Genomic DNA, 6,000 nt, shown 5'->3' with positions numbered 1-6,000 from the left:
TTTCTTACTTTCTCATGATTTCTTTCTCCTTGATGGTAATATCAAAAGTCAAAAGACCTCATCAAATAACTGGAGATTTCTAAATATTAGTAAAATTCTAGGCTTCTAAAGAATGGTATGATGAATTCTCTAAGTGCTCTGAGACAAATTTATTAATCACAGAACTATGAAATATGGTAGCTACAATGTAAATGTAAGTTCTACTAACAATCATCAAGTGATGTTGAATTAAATAAAACCATTAAGTATATCCAAAGTCAGTCAATTTCATATAAAGCTGTATGGTATGTTAAAATTGAGCTATACTCTGTAGAAATGATAATGCTAGAACCCTGATGTTGTAAATCACATATTTGTAAAAACAAACTTGCATAGCTGTGATGTACTAAAATGGTTGGTGGGAGAGAGTGAACAAGTGGTTTTAGAACCAGGCTGACTGGCCAGCTCTGCACCTCCTGGCTTCTGCTCTGCCCTCCTAGCAGCGAACTGCAGAGCAGTTACACTGCCTGCTTCTGGAATAAGCAAGCACATCCTCGGGAAAGGCCCCCAGTGCTTATCTACCGCTTCTTACTTTGTTTTTAATAGCAACTATTTGCTCCCCCGAAAGGCTCCCAACCAGATTATCTGTTGCAAACTCTGAAATCTGGGTCACTGTATACTGCATCTGAGAGAAAGTGGCTATTTTCTGCAATAGAATTTGTACCAAATGTTTCCAAATTTCAAAGTTATTGTCAATAGCACTAGAAAGTTGGTTTCTTGAATATCAGTTGGAAGGATCCTGTAAATGCATCATGTTTTCTTATTGGGCCCATAAAATATGTCAAGATAATTATAAATATACTGCTAACTTATAATACCTCTTTAAAGATTATATTAAGCAAAATAAAACTTCCTCAGTTGTTACAGTGATATACAATGATGAAATTCTCTAGGTTATCACTAGATGGCACTCTGTAACCTAAATATAATATTTCTCTTCATTTATTTATTCATTTATTCATTCATTCATTTATTTATCTATCTATCTATCTATCTATCTATCTATCTATCTATCTATCTATCTATCTATCTATCTATATATTTATTTATTTTGCTGTTCTTTTTTTCCAGGTGCTCTCCAAGTGGCATCGTAGTGATTGCAAGTAAATAATATTTATTCAGTGACTTCCAAAGAACCTGATTAAAAAACATTGTGCCAACTGAGTGATCTTAGAAAAGTCACTGATCTTCCCTATATCCCAGTTTCCTCATCCATGAAATGAGACTTAATAAGCATACCTACCTAGCTCACAACAGTTGTGACAATTATATAAATAAATACATGAAAGTTTTAAAGAAGTCCTTGAGGATTAATAGATTAGTTATTATTTGTCAGACAATCACTTTACCAGGTACTTTTATAAAAATATGTATATGCATGTCTGTCTTCCAAATTTTAACTTTTCAACAATCCAACTTAGACTTAAACTAAGATCTGTGTGATTCCAAACTACGTGGTCTTAATCACTAGGCATATGGTTTCTCAATGTGCTGTGCTGGGGCTCTTAATACATTCCATTTCTATATACCACTCAGATCTTTAGCATTTATTGTGTGCCTACCATGTACCAAAAATGGTGGGGTATATTCTGGGGATGTTTTCAGCTTCTATGATGAAAGATAGTTTCTTCCATCAAGGAAAATGAATGGAATAGGAAAACTGTTGGCAGGCAACTGCAAGTGACTGCACATTCCTCCAAGATTAGTTGTGTTTGCTTCTGAATGTGGATTCTGCATTAAATCAAAGAAATTTGTGCATCACGAAAATGAAAGTTCGAAAAGAAAAACAGTGTAACTGAGAGGAAAAGCTTGGCAGATCTGCCTTCATTTTGTATCTGTCTCCTTTGCTTACTTAATCTTTGGGTCAAAAAGTTACTACTCAGCCCCACAGCCCTGTAGGCATGTTAAACATCAAATGGAATTTTGCTGGTGACCTAACAGTGATGCAAACAGCCCCTTACCCAAAACTTGCTTCCTGCAAGGAGATGAAGTATATACAGAAATGATGACTGGATTGTTAAGGACTTACAGGAACACTGTGGCCAGACCTATGTCAACAAAATGACTGGAGTCAACTAAACAAGGATGAGGAGTTTCCCAGCCTCCTTAGACCATTGCTGATGTCCAGATGTCTGAGGTGGGTCGTCACCCACTGACCTCAATCCCCTCCAGTTCCCCACTTCCCTAATAAAAAAGAAACTTAGAATCAACCTTAAGTTAAAGTGCTGCACTGGGACATTAGTCTTCCATTTTTCCAGTCTGCTGGTTTTCTGAAAAAAAACCTAGTCTGTGGACCTTTTGGCCTGTGTGGCGAGTGGCATGAGCTTAGACTCGGTGACAAAAAAAAGACTGTATTGGTAGCTATGGAAGTGGTCAGAAATATTCTATTTGAGATTTTTTTATATATTTCTAAGCTGCATGCTGTTACATTTTTCACTTTTATCTAATGTGAGGACATTTACTCATTTTAAAGCAAAGTTCACCCACGTGAAACTTATAATTTCCTTTTACTTTGTTATTGTTTTTCCATTTTAAAAAATATTTTAAAAATATTTTGCTTCTTTTTTTATACATGGATTCCATTTAATTGATTTAATCTGCAGGATTTTGGAATGCTGACATCCTGCTCTATGTTCTCCTCCATATTATTTTTATAACATTATTAAACAAACCTATGCTTCATTTTAATAAGGTCCATGTTAGAAAATAATTTTATAACAATATTGGTAAATTTTCCCATTTTTCCTAGTTTGTATTTGTTCATTTTTTCTGATGTAATTTTCTTCTTTAACTGAGGTTCCTGCAGTGTTTTTACTGATAATGTTGATGTGGACCACTTGGTAAAAGAAGCATTTTCTTATTTCTTACTGAAGTGCTTTTTTTTATTTTGATAGTGTGTTGTGAAAGTTGCATCTATTCAGTATTTTTCCTCATTCTTTCTATAGCTGCACAGTATTAGACCTTTAAAATGCAACCACTGCCTTATTTGGGGGTGTTTATCCCCCCTATTTTGAAATCATAAACAATGGTACACTAAGCTTGCACAGTTATATTTTGTTTTGTGTGTGGTATAATTTTATGATAGATTCCTGGAAATACATTACATGCTCAAATGTTAAGTCCATTTCTGGTTTGTTAGGTCTTGTCAATTTTCCCTCCTGAAGCTTTATACAAAATTACATTCCTTGTTTTTTTTTTATTTGTTTTATTTTTTTATACAATGTAACATATTACCTGTTTTTCCACAGCTTCACTAATAGGATGGGTCATCACATACTTTCATTTTTGTTAGTCTGGTTGTTTAGAAATGGTAATTTATTATTTTAGTTTACAATTCTCTAACTATGAATGAGTTTTTTTCCCATAAGTGCCATTTAAAAAATCTTTTTACACCTTTTTTTAAAATTGAAGGATAGTTGATATACAACCTTATATTGGTTTCAAGGATACAACACAGCGGTTCATATAATTAAATCCTCACCCCCATTAATGCAGTTAGTATCTATCAACATAGCATGATGTTACAGAATCTTTGGCTATATTCTCCATGCTGTACTACCATCTCCATGACCAACTTAAACTATGATTGAGAATGTTTGTGCCCTTTTATCCCCTTCACCCTCTCCCTCCACCTACCCCAAACCCCCACCAATGGTAACCACAGTCACTTCTCAGTCTCTCTGAGTCTGAGAACAAAACTGCTATTTTGTCTATTTTGTTTTGTTTTAGATTCCACAATTAAGTGAAATCATATGGTATTTTTTTTTCTCCACCTGGCTTATTTCATTAAGCATAATATCCTCTAGGTCCATCCATGTTGTTGCAAATGGCAGGATTTCTTTCTTTTTTAAAAAATCATTTTTGTGAATAATCTGTTCTTTCCTAACCAATATGTTTTCATTTTTACTATCAGGTTTTCCATCACTTGACCTCAATTTCTAAGAGTTATTTATATATTAGAGATATATAAATCCCTAATAAAATTATATCTTGCGCTTTATAGTATATGCTAAGAATATTTTCTTCTCTATATGATATTGTATTCGTAGTTGGTTTATGCTAATTTTTTCATGCAAACATTTTCAATTATAAGGCAGTCAACTTATTCCTTTTTTTATTGACTCCAGGCAATAAAGTTGAAAGCCTGTGGCTACAAGATGTGTAAGAGGGATTCTTCTAAATTTTCCTCTCGTATAAGTATGGATACAATCAGATTCCTCTCGCATATCTTGCATACACTTAGACAACTAATTCATAGGATTTGTTTTTGAGTAAGCTATGAGAAATGAATCTAACTTTATCTTTTTCCCAAGTGGCTACCTAGTTATCCCAGCATCATTTATTAACAAGTTACTTTCAATCTTAGTGATAGGAGACCCCATGTTTGTCATATATATACTAAGTTTCCATATGTGTTTCATTCTGGGTATGAACTTTCTATTCTATTTTTCTGATCTATTTGTTCCTCAGCTGTTATCAGCTCTTTGTTATTTTCCTATTTTTCTTTAATATAACTTATTAAAATTTTATTTGGCTTATCAAAGATGTTTTATACTGCCCCAACAATATAGCACATGCCATCAATCTCTGAACACAATTATTGTGAAAATTGCTACCTTTTGTAGATGCCTACTGCACACTGGGAAGAATCCTAGTCACTTTATATCCATGTTTTATTGATTCCTCAAAATAATTCTGCAAGTAGGTTTTATAATCTCTCTTTTAACAACTAAACTGAGGCTTAGAGGGTACTAGAAAAATTGCTCAAGGTCACTCTAGAAAACAATAAAGCTGAGATTTAAAGTTTATCTTTCCAACTCCAAAGTGTATATTATTCAAATCAATTTATCTAATTTCTTTTTCAACATTTGGCGGGTAGATTTAGTTTATAGATGAGGCTCTGGGGAAACCTTCATATGAAAGCTTCATGTAAGCTCTGGAAAACACCACCTCATTGCCAGTACGTACCTTCTCTGAGAAGAGAGCAATCTTGGCTAATTTCACTCTTAAACATTATCAAGTGTCAACCAAAGGAGAAGAAACTTAGTATTTAATTGTTAGGAGCTTGTGGTCAGTGAAAACACACACTCAAAACTGAATCGGTTATGTATTCTGTTTGCCAGTTTATTTTTGAGTTTTAAAAACTTTGTATTTTATTTTAAAATAGTCTGGATTTAGGATATAAATCAGCAAGACATACCTTGCTTTAAATTTCATAAAATCAGGTTCTATAGTATTGTTGAGCAGCTGCGTATGGGGAGGTATCTCCCTGTGCACTAGGTGAAACCTCAGTTTGGACCAGGGAGGATTCTTGCCTCTGATTGAAAACAAATTCTTGAACAGATAGGATGAGTGTAGGTGAGGAAGCAATTCATTAAGTGAAAGTAGCAGTGAATGGCAGCAGCCATACAGGCAGTAGAGAGCAAGGAAGAACAGAGGGAGGAAAGGGGAAGGTCAGTAACTCCTGCTCTGCTCAGGGCAGATCCCTGGCCAACTCCTGAAGCCAGAGTCACCTGACATCCAAAGTTCTACTTGAATCTGCATGGCATGGGGACTAAGCCTCTACCACTCCAGGATTTGGGGGAGCTGCAGAGCACTGGATGTAGTGAAAGTATGTTCTGAGAACTTCCCAAAGGCAAAGAAAGGAGATTTGGGGGCAAGTAACTAAAGACATGATCATACAATTGCAGTCCTGTCCAGGTCACCCAAGCAATGGGAACTTGCAAGCCTGAATCAGATCTCTCAGTAGCCCTTCCCTACTTGTCTAAAGTAGAACAGAGAGATTGAAGATTTGTGCTTAAGTCTAGAAAATTGAATGAAATAGCAAAGTAACAAAAATGCTTACCACTGAAAGAGCACAGAGACAAAATGCAATAACTTGAGCAGAGAGAAGTCTTTATTTAAGACAAAAAGTACACACTTGAAGAAAGGGTAGTATGGACAACCTCAGAGAGCAGGTGC

The sequence above is a fragment of the Manis javanica genome, chromosome 13 (genome assembly GCF_040802235.1).
Source record: "Manis javanica isolate MJ-LG chromosome 13, MJ_LKY, whole genome shotgun sequence".
NCBI lineage: Eukaryota > Metazoa > Chordata > Mammalia > Pholidota > Manidae > Manis > Manis javanica.
This window is presented reverse-complemented; position numbering follows the sequence as displayed.